Source organism: Euleptes europaea, chromosome 1 (genome assembly GCF_029931775.1).
Source record: "Euleptes europaea isolate rEulEur1 chromosome 1, rEulEur1.hap1, whole genome shotgun sequence".
NCBI classification, from domain to species: Eukaryota; Metazoa; Chordata; class Lepidosauria; order Squamata; family Sphaerodactylidae; genus Euleptes; species Euleptes europaea.
In genome coordinates, this window is record NC_079312.1 from 101,794,544 (window position 1) to 101,821,759 (window position 27,216).

Here is a 27,216-nt window from a genome sequence, read left to right on the forward strand (position 1 = left end):
TGTGAATCTCACTATTGAAAAGTTGCCAGAAATTGAAGAAGCATGATGTGAAATGGGGACTAATACCGGAATCCTGTTTTTCCTGGCTTGTTTGGATTCATGAAGAGTTTCCTGGCTTGTTTGGATTTATGAAGAGACTATCAATATTTAGTGTCTTTATTTCCTTGGACGCAAGAAATATTGAATAATTACAGCACTGACATTGTTAATTGTTTTCTTCATCACTGTTTTCCATTAGGATTGTCTCTGCGTTGCTTGAATTGTATACATTGCCTGGCATTATTGCATTGTTTCTTATAAATTGCTTGGCATTTGCTATATTGGTTATTGCCTGGTATTTCCATGTCATATGCCATTAGTGCCTTTCTTCTATCATACCCACTTGTTGGCACGAGTCTTTTGTTTTGAATACCACCTGGAGGATGGCAACCCTAGTTTTATGTCTCTCTGTTTATACCTACAGTATATAGACTTCCACAAGTCTCTCGTTGGCACCACAGTGCAAGCTTTTGTATGGCCCTGTGATTCCAAGGTCTCTTGCCTGTAAATTATATCACATCTCTACATATGTTAAGTGAGGGTATTGTAGGATTTTTTTTGTCCCAATGTGTATCATTGGAGGAGCTATGAACAAATCAAGTATATATATGAAGAACAGTCAGTCCAGAAGTTTCATACTGCTTGCCAGTCAGTGATGTTATGTACTTCTATTTCCTACTGCAACTCTGGACTACTAGGGCCAGAACAAGGGTTGCCAACCTCCAAGTGGTGGCTGGAGATCTCCCACGATTACAACTGATCTCCAGCTGATAGAAATCAGTTCCCCTGGAGAAAATGGCCGCTTTGGCAATTGGACTCTATGGCATTGAAGTCCCTCTCCTCTCCAGCGTGGTGTAGTGGTTAAGAGCGGTGGTTTGGAGCGGTGGACTCTGATTAGCGGCGGAGGCTAATCTGGTGAACTGGATTTGTTTCTCCACTCCTCCACATGAAGCCAGTTGTGTGACCTTGGGCTAGTCACAGCTCTCTTTGAGTTCTCTCAGCCCCACCTACCTCACAGGGTGTCTGTTGTAGGGAGAGAAAGGGAAGGTGATTGTAAGCCAGTTTGATTCTTCCTTAAGTGGTAGAGAAAGTAGGCATATAAAAACCAACTCTTTTTAACCTTAAGTATACGTTGGGTGTTGTAAATTGATTATGTGTTGTTGTATTATGTATTATTGTTATGGTTAAGCTCAAGACCTTTGGTCAAAGGAGCTAGTAAATAAATGGGAAAAAAACCAACTCTTCATCATCCAAACCCCACCCTCCTCAGGCCCCACCCCCAAAATCTCCAGGTATTTCCCAACCTGGAGCTGGCAACTTTAGTCAGAACACCCAGAACACTGAGGGTTCTGGTTCAAACCCTGGAGTTTTTCTATCATATGGGATTATTATTTTTTTTTAAAATGTATCCATTCTTCTACCAGCCCCCAAAAGGCTTGGTGCTCCAGCTTTCTGCTTAGCGCACGCAATGAACAAGTTGACATAGACAAGCATATGACAGGTGCTCATCTCCAGACCAGTCAAAGGATTAGAGGAGATCAGCTTCTGGTTGCTCTCAGGCCTGTAATCATCTCGATATGGCTATGGGTTGTCCTTTAAAACAGAAACAGCTGTTCACTTGTTCTCTTCCAGCAACAGATAGAGCTTGAGCCACTGGTTTTAATTACTTGCTTGCAGAAGCTTGTAACATTTAATTAATGGGAGCCACCAGTTACCAAAACAGTCTTGATTTCTGTTTGCAATGGGAAACCAACTGAAAATCTGACTCTCTTCAAGGAGAATCCACCAAAATACCCAAGACCAAATTGGCTGGCCTTTCAACAATACCTAGAGGCTAAACATTCCCTATACCTTTGGGGAAAACATTTGCATGGTTTTATTGAAGAGTGGGTGCTTTGCTGCTGCTTTAGTGGGAATATAATCATAGCAATAAGGGGTGACCCAGAGAGGTATGCAGCCCATTATGGGAGCAGCTGAAGGGATTTAAAAATACATATAAAATAGACTGTGAATTATTGTAATTTTTGAAGGCTGATGAAGCCACTTTTTGGTGGTGAAAGCGCTGTGATTTATCCGGAAAGGCATTTCCCATCATCCCAATGTTTTTTGCCTAACAAACTATACCAGGAAAAGCGTCCAGCCAAGCTGACACCCATGGCTTTTTTGAGTGAGATGGTCCACTCAGAAGGAACTTTGTTGAGCACGCATGACCTGTTTTCTGCTGTGTAGCATAGTTTGCAAGTCTGAAGTACTTTGTATTATTTTGGTTTAACATTTTGGGCACACCTTGTTGCTTGCTTGAGGCTTGCTATTTTTTTGTCAATTTCATTGACTGCTTTTGTATATATTGTCCTTCACTGTTTGTGCCTATACTAATTATACAGTGTCATCTTGTATTTAGAGCCTACTACTGTTTTTTCATACAGTTTAGCTTTACAGTTTTAGTGAGACTTTCTTACTCCAACCTCCAGGTACTAGCTGGAGATTTTCTGCTATTACAACTGATCTCCAGTCGATAGAGATCAGTTCACCTGGAGAAAATGGCTGCTTTGGCAACTGAACTCAATGGCATTGAAGTCCCTCCCCTCCCCAAACCCCGCCCTTTTCTGGTTCCAACCCAAAAACCTCTTGCTGGTGGCAATGAGGGACCTGGCAACCCTAATGCCAATAGTTTTTTAAAAGGCCTTCCTTTTAAAGAGTCCGACAAACGGAGACTCCATTGTAGGAAGGACATACAATGCCCACACAGACAGCGAAGGAAGCGTAATAACATCTGGCAGGTCTCTGCTATTCAGATATGTATGAAATTATCTAAATCCTGTCATGCCATTTCTAAGTACACGGTCAGCCTGTTCAGTGGGTCAAGGCAGGGAAATGAGAAGAAGGGGGAAGGGGAACTTAATGGGGAAAGAGAGACCTGTTTTGCTGGCGGTTCAGTGACTCAATAGTGTTGCCTCTCCTGGTTCAGAATGTGAAACGCAGCACCGTGTGGGTGGCAGTGATGAAGGACAAATGCTATCAATGAACTGAGAGCGAGAGCACATGCTGCCAGCCTGTGGGCTATTCTAAAGCTGCCTGGAAGGCTTGCTTTGCTTGTTGTAAAGGGAAAGAAGGAAAGGCAGCTAATTGTTCAAGGCTGAAGAGAGCAATGTCTGAAGAAGGAGTGTGGTGACTTGTTGCCCCAGCAGAAATTCTGCATTTCTGATTATGCCTCATATTTATTATCTATAATTCCACACGGAACTTTCAACCTCTAGGGACGTTATACGAACAATGAAAGTTCTCATATCCATGATGGATGGGTACCAAGCATTGGGCCAAATCTGGCCTGTGCACAGCCACCAGTGGGGCCCATCACCCACTGAGAATCTTTTTTCAATTGTCATCTCCTCAGAGCTGGCTGAAGCAGAAACATGTGCCCATGTTTTTTGAGGTCTATCAGTTCTAAGCTCTCTGGAAACTTTGAGGCATAAGGAGACTCACTGTACTACTGATCAGCTAATCCGGTTGCAGACTTTTGTCTTGCATTGAATTAATGCTAAGCAGAGACCAATGAAAACCATTTAATACTGTTTCCTGTAATATTCCATTAAGATGCTGGTCCTACAGTTTGAAGTTTAATTTCATCACATGTAGGCAGTGCTGTTTGCCTGGCCTCAGTCATTACCTTCCTAAGGCAGCCTTCATTAATTAGAATCTGAGTCACTAAAATACTTCAAATGATTTGGGAATAACAAACAGGGGATTAGTGTGTCTCACAGCAATTTTTCCACACCAAAAAAAGACCAATGGCCCATTTAGAATAATCTTGTGTGTCTAATACCAGCTCATACTGGAATACCTCTGAGGCTGATGAACTATTCTCCTAATGTATTCGGCTAGTTATACAGGATTATATCAAAGCTGAGAAACATTTCATACTGACTTTAGATGAGGAGAAGCTTATGCCCAAAGTATGAGGATTGATAGACCTTTTATTTTTAGCCTAGTCAGAGCAATGGTGCAGGTGATAAAGTAATTTATTTGAGTGTCTAATTCTATTTTGAGTGTGACTTGTCTTGTCAGCCCCATAGAACTTAACAGTTCACAGGTGTTCAGAGGGAATAGCTTCAGCACACTTCTATTTAAAAACTATTAGAAGGGTACAAATTGTGACATAATAACATTCTCTTCCAGGATTGTATTCCCCAATGAATCGTAGTCTTTCAAACGTAGATCTAGGGATCATCACTCATTCGTTTTAACCTTGAAGCAGGACTACAGCAATGCAGTCGACATGATGAAGTGGTGCAGAATTCAAAGCCCCACCTTGTCATGGAAACCTATTACTCAAAGCACATAAGTGGAAGGACTGTAGTTCAGTGGTAGAGCACTTGATTTGCATGAAGCTGGTCTTAGGTCCAACCCCTGGCATCTCAGAGGAAAGGATATCAGAAAGCATGGCTGGGAAGACTTCTGCTTCAGACAGCCACAGCTTACGAGAATAGGTAATATACAGTGCAATCCTAAACAGAGTATCTCCAGTCTAAGACTTTTCTTGGATTCATCCAGGACACTATTGGTACAATTCTATGACATGACTTAGTATAAGGCAGCCATAGTTTGTTTACAGAGCCATCCTAAACAGAGTTACACCCTTCTAAGTTTACAGAGCCATCCTAAACAGAGTTACACCCTTCTAAGTCCATTGAAGGCAATGGGCTTAGAAGGATATAAATTCCACTTAGGATGGAACTGTTGGGGATGTATATCACAATAGCATTCCATGATCTGCATTTATTTAATACAGTTTTTCAGGAACAATTCTGTATCTTTGATATTACCTATTAATTCCTAGAGTCTTTCCAGTAAGCAAACTCTCTTTTTTGAAGAAGGCAATTCAATCACAGATCTTCAGATAGCAAAATGTTCCATAAAATCTGGCTCATCTTGATGCTCTCCCCACTTTCTACTTAAAAAACAGAAACTGGTTCAAAGGTGTCCAACTAGAGAATCTGTCAGTAGAAAATAATACAAAATGTGCCTTCTACCCAGTCTTGCTAGCATAGTCACATCCCAAGTTTGATGGCCCAGATTTCTTGAAAGGAAATCTAACAGATTTCTTATTAAGGTAAGGAAGACTTGACCAAAGGCTTTTTTCCTGTAAAATGCATGTGCTTTCATTTCTTTCTATCAATGTACCCTGAAAATATTTTTCTCCTATTTTTCCTCCTCTTCTTTTTTGTCAAGAATGCGTTCTGATGCTTGAAGGACTTACAAAAGAATGAAGCATAGCCTATACGTGCTTGTGTGCATGTATTGTGCCACAGCAAAGTGATCTATTCCACGGTGCGCTCCCCAGCTAAAGGTGATTGTACTGAAGAATGAAGGCAGGGTAGTGATATGGACTGCTTGCCATATACAATCAACCAAACAGTAATCAGATGGGATGGAATTAATGCCATTCCAATGCTCATATCCCATAATGCTGAAAAGCTTGAGAAACAAGCCACCTGCAAAACAAAAAGGCATTTGTCCAAGAGATGCAGCTGTAGAGACATTAAATCGGCCGGAGGGGACTAGGTGCACTGGAAGTAATAAGGAAATAAGGAGGAAGTCATGAGGGGCAGGAAATGAGTAGTGACGGGCACCAAATTCTTAAAACGTTCTCCTTTCTTTCAGGATCAAGAAGCACGGAATGATTTGTTGGAGCGACTCAGCATGCCTAGATAGTGGGGAGCCCTACATCACTCTAAGTGTGTATAAATGTGATCTCTTTAAATTGGATGTCTCTCTCTTTGTCTTAACCTGGGAGCTGCCCTTTGACCCCTCACTCTCTTGGTGTGCTTTGTGTTCTCCCCCATCCTCTGCATGGCTCTTCATGGAGTCACATGTCTCTACAGGTCTCTTCTGTACAAACAATGCCCTTGTACTTCCAAACACATGATGTTGGATTATCTGGCCACTTGTAATAGGGAAAGTACTCTTTAGATTAGGCTTCTCTGTCTCCTTTCGACGGCAACCTGAATGTGAACTGAATGTACTTGAATTTTGCAATATATTTCTTGGGAGATTTATTTACTGCACTCAATGTCATGCTTCTATGACTGAGCAAACTGCTATATTAACTAAATATTCCAGTGTGATTAAAGCTGGAACAACTCACTGTGGATTTTTTTTAGTTCTGTTCTTGCCACTGACAGCAGTATCTATAGCATTCTGTTTACTTAAGCCATGACTTCTAGTTGTTTATATCCACCATTTTTGGTTAAAGGAAGTGGTTCTAGCTTTTCCTAAAGCAATACATTTCTTTTGTCATTTCCTCTTCCTGTCATTTCCTCCTCCTGCCCCCTCAATGCCAGATTAAAATAAAACCTTTCTTTGTACATGTTAAAACCCTCGTGTGGAACACAGAGGAAATCAACGGGATTTAAGTGCTTCACTTTGATTTCAATACACTTTGTCTAATTTGGTAACTCTTAGGCTCAAACAGAATAAGATCCATCTTCTGCCTAATTTTGTTGCTTTGAGGGGAAATATGTGTGTGGGTTCAAGAACATAAGAAGAACCCTGCGGGATAAGACCAACGGTGCATCTAAATCAGCTTCTTGTTTTACACAGCAGCAAACCAGTTGCCCTGTAGTGTAAGCTAACAGGGCACAGAGGCCAAGGCCTTCCCCTGATGTTGCCTCCTAGTACTGGGTTTCAGGGGTGTACTGCTTCTAAATATGGAGGTTCCCTTTAGTCACCATGGCTAGTAGCCACTGATCGACCTGTCCTCCATGAATCTGCCTGTGGCCATCACTACATTTTCTGGCAGCAAACTGCACATTTTAATCACTCCTCGAGTACAAAAGTATTTCCTTTTGTCATGATAAAATGGATGGAAAACTTTAAAAAGGAGATAAATTTGCAGCAATGGGAAAGACTGGACAAAATCAATCAAATTCACGGCAAGTAATCTACGTGAAAATTGGTACAAACAATTTTTCAGATGGTATATCACATCAGCTTATATTTAAATTTAGAATTTTATTTGCCAGTTTGCATCACCTCACACTTATCAACACTGAACTTCATTTGCCCACTCACGCAATTTTGGTACATTCTCCTGTAGCTCTCGCAATCTACTTTGATTTTCACCACCCTGAATAATTTGGCACCACCTGCAAATTTGGTCAGTCACTGTGAAGAAAAGTTTAACCTTCTTTTCCCTGCCATGTGGAGAAGGAAGGAGGATGGCCAGATGGCTAGTGAGGAACAGAAAGGACAAGATGGTCGAGGAAGCGTTGTGAGCCACTGGGCTGAAAGAAGTACCTATTTCATCATGGTGCTCCATGATTACTTGTGTCTTGAACCAGTCCTTCCAATAACTGTGCTGCCTCACTTTGTGCCACGAGAGCCTGATAAATCTAGGAGGAAATGTGTGTGGGGGAAAGAGCTTGATGTAGGCTCCCTGCAGGTCTCTTGCCCAAGGCTCACAAAAGCCTGGAGCTCTCCCTTGGGCCTAGGGTCTAGACAAAGTTAGAACAGTTCTCTGATCAGATCTCTCTTTATTATCTTGCAAGCTGCGATGCTCTGAATTGGTACCATTGGGCTAGACAAGAGAGGATGAATCCTTTGTGTCATGACATTTTCTTAATTTAAATCAACCCCCTCAAAACCTGGTGTTTACCCCACAGCAGGAAACACATTGACAGGCTATGTGTGTATTTCTTTCCAAGGGGCAAATAGCGATTTCAGGCAAGGTATTATTTAACTCAGTTAACTTTCCCCCACCAGTTCTGTGGCCCCATTATGACTAATGGCTTCTGGCCACCCATCGTGGCTGATGTTAATTTAAAAAAAAATAATCTTGGGAGATCTGAGATCATTTCTACCATCTCATTTAGTTTGGCCCTGATAATCAGGAATTATGGAAACATTGGGAATATACATGACTTTGAAACACTGAACTGTCCTTTCCTTAAGCTTCTTTTTGTATATATCACAACTCTCATTGATTTCCTATGAAGTCTCTGCAAAGAACTTTGATCTGTGCATCAGACAAATCTCTAAATTGCTCACATCTCCTGTGACAACTTGCAAAAAAAAAAAAAAAAGGCCTGACCTACAGTCAACATGGAAACTTCAAATTGTCAGGTCACCCTTATGCTCAGGCTCAATTCACAGCAGCCTTAGAAATGTGCAAAATCAAACAGAGGTTTCCAAGCCTACCGACAAGCAGCGTTCTTGCTTCCTGTGCCCTGTAATCACAGGTATATGGGATCAGGAGAAGTTTTCCATAAATATCCACCTGCACAGAAATCAGTCTTTGAACAGAGCAAGGCATTTGAACAGAGGAAGATATTTGCCTCATTTAGCAAAATGGAAGATTTGCCTAATCCTCCCACTTCCTTCTAACTAGGCATGTATGGTTGCCAATCTTCAGGTGGGACCTGGAGATCTCCAGGAATTACAACTCATCTCCAGCTGACAGAGATCAGTTGCCATGGAGAAAATTGTTGCTTTGGAGGTCGGACTCTATGCATTATACCCTTCTAAGATCCCTCCCTTCTCCAACCCCCACCCTTCCCAGGGTCCACCCCATAAAAATCTCCAGGAATTTCCCAAGCAGTTGGAAACCTCTGGGTATGCCAACGAATTGAGGGGTGGATGCAGGGGCTTGGGTTGGACTTTTATTGAAAGCTAGATCATCATCAATCACTGGGTGAAACTTTTCACACCCCAGAGGAGGAAAAAACATAGTCACTAATTTATGCAGATTGACTTTTTGTTCAAGACCTGGGAGCAGAGGCTGGAACAAGAGCTAGTTATTTTTACCCTAACTTCAAAGGGGAAGATAGTACGGACAGAAAATCTATCAATTTTCAGCAACTTAAATCACTTGTATAGCAACGATGTTCAATGTCTCTGAGAGTGATGGTGGTTCTTTTTCTGTTTGGTATTTAGAGGATAGCACAGATGGTGAGTGCTTTGTGGTAAGCAATGTATCCGTTAAAATGATTCATGGAGATAAGAGATCATTCTAAGCATAGGGACAAGACAGAATTAATTTTTTTTATAGAAAGGTTTTTGTTTTTCTAAAGACCATTGAAAAGAAACATGACTTCCCAAATTTGACACTACAAAAGTTATGCCAATCTCTTTCCTGTGTAGTCGTTATGCTGGTTACACTCCCACCCTCATTGGTGGGCTGATACTTTTGCTCCTGTTTTCACACAGACAAATGCTTCGGGAGTCATTCCAAAATGATGGAGACATACCATAATAGTTCCAGTCTTTTAAAAAAGGTCGGCGTTCTGACCCAAGTTGCTATCACCCAATCCGCCTATTCTCTTCTTCGGCAAACTCTGTTCTTCATACTTGCTAAGGAAACTACTTGATTGGATTGAGAAAAATGACGTCCTTGGCTGGGAGCAGATCGGTTTTAGAAGAGGATGGTGTTTTATGGTCCATTGTTTGGTACTTTCCCATTTAGCTGAGGAATATTCTTCCCTCCCCAGTGGTGCTCTATATGCTGGTTTTGTGGATCTTAAAGGAGCCTTCAGTGCTATCCCCAGGGAAAGACTCTGGGGGAAATTATCTAATTCCAGCATGGATAGAAGATTGTTATGGCTCATACAGCCATTTCATATCAGTCTTACAGCTCAGGTTCACTGTGGTGACCAAGGGGAATTGACCAAGCCTTTTGTCTTACTCAGGGGGGTTAGACAAGGTTGCTTTCTGGCTTGTTTATTGTTTAATTTATATGTGAATGATTTAGCAGTGGATTTTCAAGAGGCTTGTCACCCACCAAAGCTAGCAAACAATAGTATTCCAATCTTGTTTTACTCTGACAATGCAGTTCTTTTGTCTCATACAAGAGTTGGATTGCAAAGATCATTACCATGTTTTTCTGAGTATTGTTTTAGAGAGGGTCTTCCAATAAAACACCATAAATCAAAGATTATGATCTTCTCTAAGAAAAGAAAACTCCTCTTTCTGTTGGGTACTAGCTGGCACTGATATTGATCAGGTTAAGGAGCTTGCTTATCTTGGTATTCTCTTTTCTTATAATTGGAACTTCCATCAAAAGGCTGTGTCTAATAAACTCAAACCTGGGGTTGGGGCAATTGTTAATTATTTTTATACCAAAGGTGGAAATATATCCCTGGAGCTGTTCAAGTTTTTAATCTAAAAATTATTTCAATTATTCTTTTTGGTGCTGCTATTTGGATAGCTGCTGTTAACATATCTATAGATCATCCTCTGCTTCAGTTTTTATGGAGGCTGTTAAATGCTCCTCGGTGCATCACTGGTGTTGCCCTTCATTCTGAGTTTGGCCAAATGTCTCTTGAAGCAAGGGCATGGTTGTTTGCCTTTAAGCTACAATTTAGGCTGTTTTTTAAGCACTGAGAGATATCTAGTTTTTTTGAAACATGACTCGTATAGATCCTCATGGCAAAAAAGCGTTGATGAGGAATTGTCATTGATTGGCATATTGTAGGATAAGATAAGAGATCTTGGAAAATCAGAAGCTTTCTCTGAAATAAAAAACATATTAAAGAGATTTATTATGTTAGCACATCGTTTTGTGCTCATTGCATTTGCTCATCTCAGTTCTTTGGAATCCCTCCCCCAAGTGGCTGGCCTGCTTATACGTATGTCTTGACAACTCCTGGTTTCTTGAGAACTTTTATTCTTGCTAGACTAAAAGTCAACCCTTCTATGGTTATGCAAGGTAGATACACGAACCTACCATATTCGGAAAGGACCTGCCTGCGACCACCTCAGGGGCTGCAGCACTCACATTCCAAAGCCATTTTGGAAAACATAGGTCCCTAAGTTCCATCTAGGCTATATGAAAGAATGTAATTGGGGTGTTTGTAAATTTCTGTATTTATACAACTTCCAGTGGATAGGGCCATCCATGGCTATTAGTCATGATGGCTAAATGGAACCTCCATTTTCAGAGATACTCTGCCACTGAATTTCCAGTTACTGAGGGCAGCAGGGAGTAGACGTTTAGGGGGGAAAGATACTGAACTAGATGCACCATTGGTCTCATCCAGCATGTCTTGCCTTGTTTTTATGTTCACCACCACTTGTGAAATATTTTGGCTTTATCTAGCACTAAAGTTCCTATGCTACACATACACTTTCATTTGCAGACACAATGTGTTATAGGTATTGTAGATATAATCTTGCTGTCCATTTCCATCTTTCATTTTCTATTTCTGCGGCGTGGAGAGGAGTAGAAGAAGAGCAGCCATGGTGAGGTGACCAATAGATACATGCCTGACAAAGACTTAGTGAATAAAAGCACTTGTGTTTACAGCACATGGAATCATCCTAATTGATGTGCACAGCAAGCTGTTCCTCCAGTCATTGAACTGACTCAGAGACTTGGAATAAGAATATCACCAATTTCACTGTGAATACATTTGCCAGTTAATTTACCTGGTTTGATGGCTACAATCAAGGTGAGCCAATCTCCCAGTCTGTTTGGTTCAGCAACAAATGGTATGAAGGACTTGCAAAACGGTTTGCAGCTATGTTAGCCTTCTAGCATTTACTTGCTTGCATACAAAAAGGCAACCATTCAGAGAAGACCTTACTCATGATGCCTAGTAGAAACTAGAAAGTGTTTTCAAAACAGTCTGTCCTCCATTACAGGACTTGCTCGGCAGATTTTTTTTACTCTGCCCAATCAGGGTGCACTTGCTTTTGACGCATTCCTTATCTTTTTTGAGTGATTCTCATAGTGCTGCACATTTTTTACTTTATTTTTTAAGATGTGGGAAGGCTACAGTTCCCATGAAGCATTGCAACATGGTGCATGCATGAAACCTTACCAATCCAAATAGATCAGCAGCCGGCTACCATTACTAAGGAATACAGAAAGAAACAGCACAGGATAGCACTACGGGTAGGGGGAGAGAAGGCTCCATCGGGCTTTGTGACAACCGTTGTACATGAAAGCCTGTCATGCTGCACTGTGCTGTGTGGGAAGGGGTACAGCAACCCTTTGATCAGCCATGTACGTGCCACAAGCAGTTGAACCAACCACTGAAAAATCAACCTGAACCAGCTGGTGCTTGAGCATCCCTAATCTGGAAGGGCTTTTTTTAGAAATTTGCCTGAATTATTCCATTATGAGGGGGCTCCAGACATGCTAGACAAAAGGCGAAAACACGTGGTCACTTTATCCTCCTTTAATCCCTGTTTCAGCCAGGATTCAGCCAGGATCGAACTCATGCGTTTCGCCTAAGGTGCGTTCGATCCTGGCTAAAACAGGGATTAAGGGAGGATAAAGCGACCATGCTTTTTCGCCCAATGAGAAGCAAAATTTTGTTCAAGGGATAGAGGCATCTTCTTAAATTGGAGTAATAGAATCAGCTTGAGTACTCATATGCATGAGTACTCGCTCACATGCAAAGTGGGAATCTTTTTTTTTTTTTACAAAGCAGGTATCTAATTTATTGTTTTACTGAAGTGAAATGCACACATGAACTCTGCTCTCGCCTCTTACCTTGCTATACTGGACTGTTTGAAGCATTTTTTTTTCTCCCAACCCACAAATTGAATTGCTTCTAGAAAGAGGTATTTTCAACTTGCCTAAAATTTAGCTGAGAGGTTTACTTGGGCGAGGTTCACTAAGAATTTAATCCCATCAGTTTGGAGGCAAAACAAGTTGTAGGGGAAACCAATGGGAACATTATCTGAATGCAATAATAACACCATTAAAGAATCTAATAAAAACGTTTAACAAGCAAACAAGCCAAATCTGAACTCAAAGAACATTTCGATGGACATTCCTAGCTGTAATGCACCATGGGCTTTGTAGTCCATGATGTGCCATTCAGTATCTGTTCTCATGCAAAGGTCATATTACTGGACTCGCTGAGATACAAGGAAGCAGTTATTGTAAGAATGCAAGTCGTTTATTACCATGATTCTGAAAACATTAAAGGACTTCCTGGATAATTATGCAGCATGCTGAACCAAAGCAGTCTGAAATTGTGCAACAACAGTCTGGTTGGTGAAGTAACAGATTGAGGCCTGAATTCTATTATTAACGAAAACGGGTGGGACGTCCAGCCCCACAACATGCCAAGTATTCTCCGTCATACCCTTTTGTTCTCTAATCTGTTCATAGTTCATCTTCAGTGTGCTATCAAACCTGAAGTGGAAAGACCTGGGTTCGAATCACCACTCAGCCATGAGGCTCACTGAGCGTTTTCATTGTCTCTTCTACTTAACTTGGCTCACAGTTGTTGTGTGGATAAAATTTGGTGGGGGGGGGACTATTTACATCTTAGCTCCTTGGAGGATCGATGCACTGAAAAATATAGTAATACATCATAAATCTTCTAGCACCTGTTTGAGGAACCTCCCCTCCCCTTCAACAAATGGTATAATGAAATGTCACAGCACCTACTTAGCTGCATTTTATCTCTCTTTTCTTGTACGTCAATCATGTACAACAGGTCAGCCAAGAGGAGGGAACTGCCTCCCAAGCTTCTTTCCAAACCTGTTCCCATTGCCATGGATACTGCTGCGAACCACAATCATTCTGGCATTGTGTCCGGATTTCCTCACAGGTGCGGATTTTTATGCATATAATAGAATAGAATGTAATGCTCAAACAGATGCTGTTTACAGCAAACGACTGTGAAAAGTCTGTCTTTGCTTGGGGTGGTGCTTTCGCAATGCTGCCTCCAATTTTCCCGTAATTATTTTGCATCATCTAATTTTTATTTAACAATCTGCTACTGGAGCCCTCTTTCAAACTGCAGCATGCCGAACTCTGGAAACAGAGCCTGTTTCTCTTATCTACTGTCGTATGTCTTTCAGACTGGGGGGGGGGGCGGAGACCATGCCTTCTCCATAGTCACAGAGGAATTTTTAATAGGCAAATGTCTTTGTTAATATCGCCTGTCTCGCTTTCATGATGGGGTGGCCTTTAATAATCTAGATAAGTCCAGAGGTGATAAGCAGCTTATGGGCACCTGCAGCTTCCCAGCTTTTGCACCATTATCAGCAGTACAAAAGAGTCAGAACTGGAGGGGGTGGCGAGTTGAAATCAATGCAATTTGAATACCGTTTTACTGGGATTGATCTATCTCAACAGAAACCACTTCGGTGAACCAACTGAAATACAACACAGTTTACAGGAGGAGGGTGTGTGTGTCCTCAATAACACAAAGAACAACACGTTGCCGAGTTCTTAACATTGCTGTCCTTATATCAGTCTCACATCCATAGATGCAAGAAGAGATGCGTTTAACAGCCTAAGAACACATCCCTTCTTCTCTCCTTTCCCCACACAGGCCTGCATATTAGCATTACCGGTATGTTCCTTGCAACAGTTCTGTGATCAGACACCATAACCTTTGCTGCATACCCTGTCCTTTCCCATGTATTCAGTAATGAAAATACAGCATGCAAGTGTAGATAGTATGTTAGTTCGGTTAAGTGAAAACGGAGTTGTAGGGACACTACAACTAGGGAGTGCCTAGTTCAATTTGGATTGTGCATGCCTGCGAGTTAAATTCCCCACATGAACTCAAATCTTCACTTAGGGCATACCTATTCATCGTGTTTTCCTCAAGTCTTCCTTGGATCTGCACAGTCAAGTGTGCTTTGTGAGTTCATGTGGGGAATTTAACTTGCAGGCATGTACAGTCCAATTCAGATTGGGACCACAGCACACTGGGAAAGATGGCTGAAGCCTCCACTGTCTCCGCCCCACATCATTTTCCTGAGCTGAACTGGCCTCAGAGAATCACAGCTGGCCCCTTCGGGGAAACTAGCCCATCAGTATATGTGGCTTCCCCAGCAGTGCAAATAGTGGCTCCCTAGGACTTTTGCAGGTTGGGAAATCAGTACAAAGAGAAGGTATAAGCCCCCTCTCCCCGCAGCATGTGGTCCAAATCTAGGGTTGCCAACCTCCAGGTGATGGCTGGTGATCTCCTGGGATTACAACTGATCTCCAAGCAATACAGATCAGTTCACCTAGAGAAAATGGACACTTTGGAAGGTGGACTCTATGGCATTATACCCCATTGAAGTCCCTCCCTCCTGAAGTCCCTCCCCTCCACAAACCCCACTGTCCTCAAGCTCCCCCCCCCCCAAATATTCAGGTATTTCCCCATCTGGCGCTGCAACCCTATCCAAATCTGAATTGGCCTGGGAATTAAGTTCCTATTTGTATGGGCCTGAAGAGAATGCAATTTGTAGTTAGACCCTCATCCATAAAAAGTTCACAGGGTGATCTTGAGGCAGGTATTCTCTCTCCATCCAACCAACCTCACAGGGTTGTTGTGGGGACATCATGAGACCCAGTATGCCACCCTGAGGTCCTTAGCGGGCTGAAAATTAGCTAACCAGTGAGCTAGAGAGATCATTTTATCAGTATTGTGGTGTTTATACTATATACCAGGGCTTGATCTGAGTGAAGACTCCCAAAGCCTCAGCCCCATTTCACTGCTAGGGCTAAATCTTGGAACATGGCAAGTAATAACCAAGACAGCACTTCTAAAGATGTGCTAAGCATGTGCTCCTGCTCCCAACGGACTGAGCACAGCTAGCCCTTACTCCCCTGCCAAACACCTAGAAACCAGGAAAATGTCAACAGAAGTCAGGCAATCTTCTTCACTTTCTACAAAGCCATTCAACTACTCTGTGTGTGTATGCACATACGCACTGTGTACTTTTTCAGATTTCCATCATTCGCTGAGATTACTACCCTAATTCTGAATGTACTGTTATACTATTTGTGTTTGCACAACTTGGCACTTGATAATACACAACCAGAGTTTAGTGGTTCTAATTGCTGAATCTGTTCTAGCCTTTGCAATAGGTTTGCCAATTTCCAGGTAATGGCTGGAGATCTCCTGCTATTACAACTGATCTCCAGCCGATAGAGATCAGTTCACCTGGAGAAAATGGCCGCTTTGGCAATTAGACTCTATGGCATTGAAGTCCCTCCCCAAACCTCGCCCTCCTCAGGCTCCACCCCAAAAACATCCCCCCAGTGGCGAAGAGGGACCTGGCAACCTACTTTGGAATGTCACACCCAGCCCAGGTTATGGGGAGGGACAGACAGATGACTTAAAGCAGAGATGATTGGATGTTCAGACGTAGGTATGTAAACTGGTATGCAGCCTGGTGGGGGAACAGTTCTACAACTGTTAAACTTTGAGAATTTGGTAGAAGATTAGCAGTTTATTGCCTAAGACTGTCCACCTACAATATGCCCTTTTTTTTTTCTTTTTTTTTGCATTTCTAAATAAATAAATGTACAGGAAATGTATATTACAAGCCAAGTGAACACAGAAAGAGGTTGTATGTAGAACTCTTTATAAGCATAATGAACCCCTCCCCTTTTTGGTAACAGATAAAAGTGTATGTTTTGCATGCAATTGCCTAAATTCACCAGATTTGTGCAACCAAGTGATATGGGTCCTAGGTTCACAATAAGGGCTGCCTTGGCATGAGTTGAGCATGCCTGCAAGTCTACCCTGACGACAGTCTGGATTGTTTTACTGTAGCTTGCCTTATTAGGCATGGTTACATCTTCTGCTAATTCAGCAGGAAGATATACAGCCCTGTGAACAATATGAGCTCTGTGCCAAGTTGTGTGGGGAACGTATTGCAAGCCCAATTAACAAGGCAGCAGATTGGTTATAAATCTGCTGCATTTTATTGCACATATAAAATGCAAATTATCTAAAGCCTATTAGGGAAAGTTTGGGTTCTGCAGCAGGCAAAGCATTTCCTGCGTCTGTGGAATCCCAGTTTTCTCACATGATTCTGATAAGGACACGGTAGGGAAATGACCCCTCAAGGCCTGTCATGGGCATTTAAAAAAAAAAAAAGCCTACTGCAATAGGGAGTTGTGTTTCACAGCCCTAGCAGCACTGAAGATAACAGCAAAGGAACTGTAAAACCACTGAATTCTAGTGGCTTTGTGCATCATTAGCGAAATCTCCCAGGCTGGCTCTGAGTCCAGAGTCTTTATTATGAGGGAGATGCTGAGCACCATGAAGCAGAAGGCACAGCTTAATGTTCTAGCTCCACATAGTTCTCGCTACACCAACCATCGGAGAGAAATGCCATTTGGACTTGTCTGCTGAGTAAATATGATATGGGAGTCTCCGAGGGAGAATAGAGTACAGCCTGATCCGACATTACCATTTGAGGCACTTATTTCAGGGGGACCATGTTTTAAGGGAAGTAGTTTCCAATTAGAAGGATGCCTAGGATGTGTTTTGAGCTCATTTCATGTTTCCTATCATATTTAGATGGTGCGGCATGTTACATCAAAATACAACATGACACCTTCTTGACTAGTGATGGCAACACGGGGGGGGGGGGGAATCCTACACAAACTGGCATTCTGTTCAGTGAATATCCAGAGTATGACAGACTGTTTATTCCAACTAACTCCAAATTATGTTCCAAACTAGAATATAGGTGATTTTCATGAGAAAACAGCCTACGTCACAAATCTCTACAGCTTCGTTTTGTATGATGACAGGAACATTTTTGTTTTGCTTTGAGTTGGTGGAAAGGGGTAGACTGCATTTTTTCCTATCAGCTGTTTGTCATCTGAGGGTTCTGTTTACCCAAATGGAAAAAACAGAGAGGGGGAAATGCCTAAATCTAAACATTTTTTTTCTTTTCAACATGGCCCCTGCAAGAATTGTAGTCAAAGCCATTTCTTCTCTAGCCTAGAAAATATGATTAGAGACCTTCCTGGTCCTCAAGCTAAGAGAAGATTAGATATTTCTAAAACGTTGCTCCAGGCAGAGTGGTCCAATAAACTGTAGGACAAGTCCATACAGAGAATAGCATCCAAGGACAAAACAAGATGTTACAGAAGACATGGAGATATCTACTTCTCCCTCTCTTCCCAAAACACCAAATGTGTGTGACTTGTTATCATGCTGTGAGTTTTCTTCTCCCCATTCCTGCCATTCCTGCCAATATTATTGACTGTCGCTTTTCAGGGAAACGAAGAAGTACCACATGAAGACATCAGATCAGAGGATGACTTTCACTCGACTGTACAACTACACTCTCAAACAATAATTCTGAAAGCTTCCGTCCCCATGCCCCGCCTGTAGGCCTTCTTGAGGTGGTTGGTTGGTCACAGTGGTGAAACAGAATGCTGGACTACTTGAACCACTGGGCTAAACCAGCACAGCTTTTCTTAAGTCCTAATTTATCATGGGTGCAGGAGCACTGGGGTATGAATAGTATTCTCCTGCTCATATCAGTTTCTTCATTAACATCAATGACTAAGTCAGCTGCATTTGCACAAAGTATCTGTGGATATGTTTCTTAAAGTAAAGCAAATAAGACAGGCCTATCATGCAGAAAATCCATGTGCACATTGGAGAGCACACAAACTCAGGGTGGGAGGCCTAGAGTTGGTTTTGATGTGTCATCTTTAAAAGATGGGAATCTCCAACAAATCACAATGTGGACCACTCATGCATTACTAGAGAGCCATGCCTACTGCTTTTGTGTGGATGTATCATGTGTAGGGTTGACAGCCTCCAAGTGGTGACTGGAGATCTCCCACTATTACATCTGATCTCCAGCCGATAGACTCTACAGCATTGAAGTCCCTCCTCTCTCCAAACCCCACCCTCCTCAGGCTCCACCCCCAAAATCTCCAGGTATTTCCCAACCCGGAGCTGACAACCCTAATCCTGGGCCGCTCCAGGAATGTCTGAACAACAGGATCACATGGCAGATCATGTGGGAGGTTTTCACATTAGCTCCACACTTTCCTGGGGTGCAGGTGAACAGGTATAAAGACTTACTGCTTAATCCGCCTTTCCCATGTGATTCTGTTATTCAAGGGTATTAAACAATTCTGTCATGGGGAAGCAGCAACCACACTGATCCTGTATAATAAGAATAAGACCTATGAAAAAGGAAAATATGATAATTTTGATATCATTACTAAGACTTTTTGTGACTATATGGTAAATTTCAGGTCCCATTTTAACATATCAATGGAATATACGGTAGGTATTTGGATTTTCTAAGGCCTTTACTTCAGTCTCTGTCAGTATGCTGATCATCAGAGGTCTCGAATGTACTAAAGATTTTTTACAAAGCCAATCCAAAAGTTAGCAGACTTCCATGCATACCCTCTAATTGTTTTCAGTGTTTTGCTCCAATGAAGGATTGTGATAATTTTTGGCTGAAAACTAAGAAACTTTCCATTATGTGCAGATGAACAATTTCTCTATACAAAAAAAGACAACAACAAAAAATGGAGGAAGAGTCACCAAAAGCAAAAATTATCTTTATCTCCAAAGGTCCATTTGTACATGGACAGACACTCCCTTTTGCGGAGGGACTGTGGCTCAGTGGTAGAGCATCTGCTTGGCATGCAGCAGGTCCCAGGTTCAATCCCTAGCATCTCCAGTTAAAGGTACTAGGCAAGTAGGTGATGTGAAAGACCTCTGCCTGAGACCCTGGAGAGCCGCTGTCAGTCTGAGTAGACAATACTGACTTTGATGGACCAAGAGTCTGATTCAGTATAAGGCAGTATAAGGTGAGCTTATTTATTGGGGAAGGGCCGTAGCTCAGTGATAAGAGCATCTGCTTGGCATGCCTGAGACCCTGGAGAGCTGCTGCCGGTCTGAGTAGACAATACTGACTTTAATGGACCAAGGGTCTGATTCAGTATAAGGCAGCTTCATGTGCTGATGTGTGTACATCACTGATTTTTCATGCAGGCTCAGTTATGTTCCAACCACTATCCAAACTCCGCCATGGTCTGAAAAGGTGGGCCACTGATCAAAGAAGACAGGAAGGCAGAGTGATGAGACCAATAAAACAACTTCAAATGGTGTCCACATTGTAGAGGAAACCCAGTCTGACCACCGTCAGGCCAGTTCCTCTTTGGTCCAAGAGTTGCCAAATATTTTCCTCAGAAAACCTAAATCACCTACTGGACTCCAGAATTCCTCCTAGAGCGCAGTACAGGTAGACTGCCACCAGCCCTCAATTCCAAAAGGCTAGCTTTCCAGGGAGGAGCTGAGAGCACCTCTTCCCCAGCTAGTTTCCAAAAAGACCAAATAGAAAGACACCGACCTTGCAGAGCGGAGACTCTGTCAAGGGAGGGCTACTTTCACAAAAATACAAATGGTAGGTGGTTTATCAAAAACCCCAAAAAGGCACTATGGATTTAGGCCTGAGACCCCAAGAAGCTTACAGACACGCCAATTAAAGGCTAACAAATTTATTTAAGATTGTGCTCGTTACAGAAAGGAAACAGTCGTGAAAGCATATTGCACAAAATAAGAAAGTTTTGATATCTCTAACTACACATTCAGTTCTTAAGTTCAGCAATTGGCACAGCTTGTCAGAGAGAGAGAGAGGTTATAAAAGACAAAGGATTGTTAGGCAAAGGTTTTACCAGAGTTTCCAAAGTTCCAAGAATCTGTAGATTTCAGTGTCCAGAGTTTCCGTCAAGCATTTGGTTTCCCCTAAGGGCAAGGGAAATCCCAAAGGAATGATGAAGTCATGACGCGACCAGCACGCCAAGACATTCATGTCTGTGGATCAGAACAGGTCCATATTTATCTGTTCAATCCCATCAGGTGACGGGATTGCCCAATGGAATTGCCAAGAAATCAATAACCTGTAAATTAATTGGCATGTCATCTCTATGCCTTTGAAGCTAAGGATGAATTTGCATTTCTGCAGCAATGCAAAACATCTGGGCTCTCTCCGGCTCTAGAGATACCAGGCCTCTGGCAGAATTGCCACCTTGGGAACAGATAGCTGTTTGTTACGGCTCTAACAATAGGAAGGCTTGCTTTGAAGTGGAGGTAGCAGTATAGGGATGCCTCCGGCCTTCACACCTTCCCCCAAACTGAAAGTGACTTCCCACGGGAAGGGGAGTGACTTCCCACAGGAATGGTTCGCAAGAGAGCTGTTTCGGTCATCAGCTCCCGGAGTTTGATATCAAAACACTGAAGGCCTCAGCCTGAACCAATCTTTGGTAACGAAAAGAAAAGCAAGGCTGCTTTTCTTTACACACATAAGAATGCATGAGTTAAACAGTCCAAAATGTGAGGGCAAATCCATTTCTGAAGGAACTAATCTAATACCAAATGCTTCCCACAAGCCCGCCTCTGCTATCAGATGTATCCCTTTCACCAGAAGTCCACTTGGAAAGAGAGAACTCCTGCTGGAGTTTTTGAAGTGAGGTTTAGGCTTATCTTACTGCAGTCCTTAAAGATGATAAACAAGTCTCCAGCTGCCTTCTTTTATCACATGCTGAAGATTTACTTTCCTGGCATATGGGGAAAGCGTCATTAAAGCACTCTCCTCCCCCACCGCAGATCATTTTTCACACTCTAAATCAACCAGCAGGTCCCTCGGTTGCGAAGCTGAACCTTGAGAGCAGAAGCCCAGGTGCTTGAAAACTGATGTCAGCTACAAAGGAAGACAAACAATCCTGGGCCAATTTTTCAAAATATTATGAAATTAAAGGGGGCAGAGGATTTAAAAATATATATTGATTTTGCCAAGGCTGTCCTCCGGAGATGGGCACAACTGTTCTGCTTCAGGAATATTTGGCGAAGCCTGGTGTCATTCTTTTAGATCAGTGGTTCCCAAAGTGGGAAGTACCAACCCCTGGGGGGAGATTACCTAGGGGGCACTAAGAGGCAAGGAGGCAACAAGGGGTGCTAGAGGTGAGCATCTTCAACTGTGTTATTGGATAGGGTAGGGGGCACTGGGTTGAGTTTGTGGAACCAAGGGGGGTGGCCCAAAAAGTTTGGGAACCACTGATTTAGATCCTAGTGATATTTCCAGGGGCTACCCAGAACTTTTGAATGCGCCATATGTGAAAGCCTTTGAGACATTATGCAGTTAGTGATGCCAATTTCTGTGCACTATACTCAGACACTTCTGGGCATCTGCAGTGAAGCCTTTAGCATAGCATAGCATCTTAATGCTGCTTAATGTGCCTGGGGTCTTGAGCATGTGCAGCCAGACCCAGTACCACTCCAGGATATAATGCCATTGCCAGCAGCAGAACCCATACAGTCCCAAGTACAGACCCAATTTCACGATAACAATGCTCTGAAGATATACCATTGTTGATTCAGTGCATTCTGTCCATCTCCCATGTGACAGGGGTATATAGGTCATTTATGCATGGGAGTTTTACCTGAGGTTCGTTGTTCGCTGGACCCACACTTTCCTGTTGGGAATCTATGCACCAGCAGTCTCCAAGCTCAAATCAAGTCCCCACCCCTTTAAATGCTGCTTTGTCATTGGCTTGCTTGTAGTGCTTACTGTGAGAGAAAATTCCCCCCAAAAAACCCAGTTGCCACATTAAAAAGCATTTTAAGAACAACATAAAAAACAGAGCAATCTGAAAAGTGGAGAGAGAAATTCAAGCCTTGGTTTTAAAAAGATTTTCTTCTGCTCAGTAAGAGCTCTGAGGAAGCAGGAAATAGTTCAATCCTCGCCTCTGGACATGCTGCTTTGTAATTGGCTGTGAAAGAAACCAAGCTTGTGTGCCCCCAATTGCCTTTTGCATGGGGATTTCACCTGGGCTTTGCTCACGGAAGATGGAAGAGTCGGGTTAACAGAGGAATGGGAAGTCCCGGACATTGCAAGGGCTGGCAGCGAGTTCATCTCTAATGGACGGAATACTCATGCATAACTCCAAGGAACAACTGAGACAGACCCAGGGGGCAAATGTGAGTGAAAGTACCCATGCATAAACAACCATAGATGCCTTGGAAGCAAGCATGTATTTATTTATTACATTTCTACCCCGCTCTCCCCAACCCGAAGGTCGGGCTCAGAGGGTATGCTGGACAGAATCTTTTAAAAATAACAGTGACTGCACTAACATAGCATTTCCCTCCATACATGCATTTAAAAAAATAAGCAGCACAAGCATACACAGGCATTGCCTGCATTATCTTCTTGTCTCCATTCATTGGCTGAGTACCAAACCCAGTCCTTATAAACTGCTTGATTTACTTTGCCATGGAAATGTATGCATGGTTTTTCAAATACCCTTGTGATAAGGGAATGACATATTGATCTAAACAAACGTATATCACCAAAGCAACTAATTTCGTTGAATATTCCAAGTAATATTAGTGTTAAGATGACTTGTTCTTCCTTATCAAAGGGAATCTGAGTGCCAGGAGGAAGCAGACACTGCAACGTGTTGAGAAAGAGCCAGATACCAGACCTTCCCACACAACGCAGCACATACACTCAAAAGTCAGTCAACTAGCTTTTGCCCATGAATCTCTTCACCAGCTATAAAATCTACCATGGACAGCAACTCTATCAGTTATATTGTGTGAGGGTCAACTTCGCATACTAAGGTTATAAACAGACAATGTTTACTTGGAAGAGGGGCCCACTGAGGAATCCTGGGTTGAATCCTGCAATCTGTCAGCAGAAGGAACTGATGGTTGTGAATCTTTCCCATGCTCCCCTCCGCCAGCATTGGTACCCAACCCTGGGAAAGCTGATTCTCAGATTTGTGGAACCTGTATGGACTGCATGGACCATTCCTCCAATCCATGTGCTTATGTATTTTGCTTTAATTGTTTTTTATATATATTTCCATATATATTTTAATCGTGATTTAATATTTTTTATTGCTCACCACCTTGGGTACCCTAGGTTGGGTGGAAAGAAAGCTTAGAAATGTTGTAAATAACTCAAGTGAATAATAAATAATAACTGCCTCTCAGTCCTCATGCCTCACAATGCTATATTTATCCTAGTTTCTGATACCAAACATCTGTACACTCCTTACACTCCTGGAATGTGATTTTCTTAAGTTTGGTCTGCTAGGGACCCAGCACTATGTTGTATTGATCTCTCAGGCTTCAAGAAGGACTTTTTAGCACCCTCACAGAACCCATTCTTTTTTTTTTTTTTTTTTTTATAATTTTTATTGTTTTTTTTTTATAACAACAAAAAAGAAATAATGAAATGAAATAAAAAAAAGCAAAGAAACAACAAAAAAAAATACAAAATACATAAAAAAGAAGAAAAAGTAATAATAATACATACAATTATAGGGCATAATTACTGGTACATTATTATTCATATAAGTATATATATTGCGCCCAAATTCAAACAACCCCCACCACCGTGCCCATCACCCATGAACTTCCGATGGAGTGTCGTGTCATTAGAAAAAATCACTTTATTTTATCTTAATTGAAATCATAATATACTATAATTCGTTAACTATATTTTTAAATTCTGTTTTTGCCAATTTATCCCAATATGCAGCGGCCTTTAACCATGTATTCTTAAATTCGTCCATGTCTTTAGCTTGTAAAGACAATGTAAGCTTGGCCATCCGCATATACATCCATAGTTTTTCTCTCCACTCTTTAATTGAAGGTTTATTTGTTTGCTTCCATTTTTTAGCAATAACAATCCTTGCTGCTGCGAAACTATATTGGCATACGACTCTGTCAGCTTTATTCAAGTCTTTTTGTGGTATACCCAACAAGCAAAAAGCGGGATCTCTCTTAATTTTTACTTTAATCAGATTGTTAGTCTCATTAACAACTAGTTGCCAGAATCTCCTAATTTTTCCACAAAACCACCATATATGCATGAATGTACCTATCTCTGTGCTACATTTCCAACAGAGGGCTTCATCATGTTTTCTCATTTTACTTAGTAAAACCGGAGTTATGTGCCATCTATAAAACATTTTATATAGATTTTCCCTTATTTCATTCGAAATAGTAAACCTAAACTCATTTTTCCACAAGTTTTCCCAAATTTCCAGGTCAATATTATAACCCAAATCTCTCATCCACTTCAACATAACCGGTTTTATCCTTTCCTGTTCTAAATTCAGTTCTATGAGTATTTTATAAATCCTTCCAATCAACCCTTTATTACCCTTTAAAAGTATTACCTCAAAATTAGATTTAGTACAATTAAATCCCAGTCTGTTATCTTTAAGAAAAACGTCTTTTAATTTATAATACATAAACCAATCTTTTATTTGAAGTTGTTCACGTGTCTTCAGTGTCCATACCCCATCTCTGAAATCTAACATTTCTCTATAATTTCCACAATCCAAATTTAAATGTGCACCTCTTCGCATAAATGCCTCTATGGGATTTAGCCATCCGGGAGTTTTAGCTTCTAGAACAACTTTATATTTATTCCATATTTGTAATAAATTTTTCCGAATAATGTGTAAGTTAAATTCTTTATTCACTTTTTGTTTCTCATACCATAGATAAGCATGCCACCCAAAACGAAGGTTATATCCTTCTAATTCTAATAACTTTGGATTCTCTAATAGGATCCAATCTTTAATCCAGGTGAAACATGCAGCTTGATAATACAGTTTTAGATCAGGTAATCCCAATCCTCCCGTTTCCTTTGATTCAATTAAATTATTATATGCAATCCTATGTCTTTCTTTACCCCAAAGAAATGCCATAATATCTTTTTTCCAATTTTCAAATGTCTGTGTACCTGTCACTATTGGTAAGTTTTGAAACAAAAAAAGCATTTTAGGTAATACCATCATTTTAATTACAGCTATTCTTCCCCAAAGTGATAAGGGTACTTTTCCCCAACATATCAAATCTTTTTTTATTTGTTTCCAATGAGTTACATAATTGTCCTGAAATAAATTAAGATTATTATTCGATATCACTATACCCAAATATTTAATTTTATTATCAATACTGAGTCCCGTCTTTTTGCTTAATATTTGTTGCTGCGAAAGAGTCATATTTTTAACCAATATTTTGGTTTTAGCTTTGTTAATTTTGAAACCTGAAAGCTTTCCATAAACCTCCAAAATTTTATTCCATCTATCAAACTGTTCAATCGGATCTGTCAAAAAACATACTAAATCATCAGCATAAGCCTTAAGTTTATATTGATTTCTCCCAATTCGTAAACCTACTACATCATTAGATTTTCTAAAATTATTCAATAAAATCTCTAACACTAAAATAAAGAGTAAAGGGGAAAGAGGACAACCCTGCCTCGTTCCCCTTTGAATTTCAATCTTTGGTGATAATTGACCATTTACAATCAAACTAGCTGTTTGATATGTATAAATACCTTTTATAGCAGTTTTAAAACTTTCACCAAAATCCATAAACTCCAAAACCTTAATCATAAACTGCCAATTAACATTATCAAAAGCTTTTTCAGCATCCAAAAATATTAGAGCTATTGGTGTTGTATCTTGTTCAGCATATTCTAAGAGATCTATTACCACCCTAACATTCTGACTAATCAGCCTACCTGGTAAAAATCCAGCTTGGTCTTCGTGTATTAATTGATTCAATACTCTTTTTAATCTATTAGCTAAAATTGCTACATATAATTTATAATCAATATTTAATAGTGAAATTGGTCTATAATTTTTAACTTCTAATGGATCAGAGTTAGCCTTTGGTATCAGTGCTATATTTGCTTAAGTCCATGTCTGGGGAATAATACCTTTTTTCAAACCTAGATTCATCACTTCCAAAAGATAGGGACTTAACTGTTCTTTAAAAATTTTATAGTAATATGCTGTAAAACCATCTGGTCCCGGAGATTTATTCAGTTTACTTTTATTAATTGCTTGTTCCAATTCATCCTTAGATATTGGGGAATCTAACCATTCTTTGTGATCCTGTGTTATTTTTCCCAAATCACATTTAGTAAGATAAACTTCCATCTCCTCCTCTGAAACTAAATTCTTTTTGTATAAATCTATATAATATTTGACAAATGTATCAACTATATCTCCTTTAACTCTTGTTATCTTACCATTCCTTCTAATTTGGGTTATTGGTACTTTTTTTTCTTTTTGTTTGAGTTGCCAAGCTAACATTTTACCCGGTTTGTTGGCATGTTCGAAAAATCTTTGCTTATTATACATCACTCTTCTTTCTATCTCTTCAGCAATTAAAAATTCATACTGGTGTTGCCAATTTCTAATCTTGTTCAATTGCTCTTGTTTAGCTTCTTTATCTTGCAATCTACCCAAATCTCGTTCCGCATGTTTTATTTCCTCTAGTATACCTTTTTTCTTTTTTTCCCTTTCCCTATAATATCTAGTATTCTGTTGAATCAAAATTCCCCTAATTACTGCTTTACCAGCATCCCAAACTATTTCTTTACTGGTACCTTTATCTATGTTTTCATTAA